The following is an 830-nucleotide window of genomic DNA, read 5'->3' as shown; positions in this document are numbered from 1 at the left end:
TCGAAGATACACGCACCGAATGGACCAACACGACGAGGTCACACACAGTGCCGCAGCTAGCTACCAAGGAAGGGAAAGAAACCTGAGTAAGCTGAACAACGTTGCCCTTCTGTCGAAACGTTGGTCCCTCGGTTCCCTGACTCAAGTTCGTGCTAAACAAGGTTTCCTTTCCTGGACGCTACCTCCTCTGCCCCGGACGACGGCGAGTGACAGCGCAGAAACAACAACCTCTCACTATTAGTACGATGAGACGGGCAGGGCACGCGCTCAATAAAGTGTGACTGCCGTCAACACGACCGCGTCGTTTAGAACGTGCCATAAAAACACTGCGGCAGATAAAATCCGACGCCCGTGGGAAGCGCATCGCATCGCCGATTTTCTTCGCCACCCAATAGAGAGGGAAGGCCAGAGAGGCGCGCACAACGCCGATCGGGAAGCCGCTCGCGCAGATAAAGTGGGCGCGCGTGGCAAGTTCCAATCTGGAGACTCGATGACTGTTCGGCGGTGCGGGACCGAAGTCGAGGTCACCGCAGGCGATGGGCCGCGGTTACTGAGCGACGCAAGCGAGCGCGTCGGCGGCCGGCCGGAGAAGCTTCGTCCGTTGCCAAGAAGGGGCTCCGCCAAGAGGGTGGACGACGAGCCCCCTATCAGCCCCTCGTCCAGCCGCTATCGGCCCCGCGGCGCGACAGCGCTAAGTGGAGAAGAGTAATCGTCGGACGGGGATGCCAGAATGAAAACACGACCGCAGGAGTTGCCGCCGCAGCGCGCCGCTGACAGATAACAATGAGGGCTTGCGTAAGAGCGGGAGAGATCTGCTTCTCCGCCGAGAC

This window comes from Amblyomma americanum, chromosome 3, assembly GCF_052857255.1.
Source record: "Amblyomma americanum isolate KBUSLIRL-KWMA chromosome 3, ASM5285725v1, whole genome shotgun sequence".
Lineage (NCBI taxonomy): Eukaryota > Metazoa > Arthropoda > Arachnida > Ixodida > Ixodidae > Amblyomma > Amblyomma americanum.
This window is presented reverse-complemented; position numbering follows the sequence as displayed.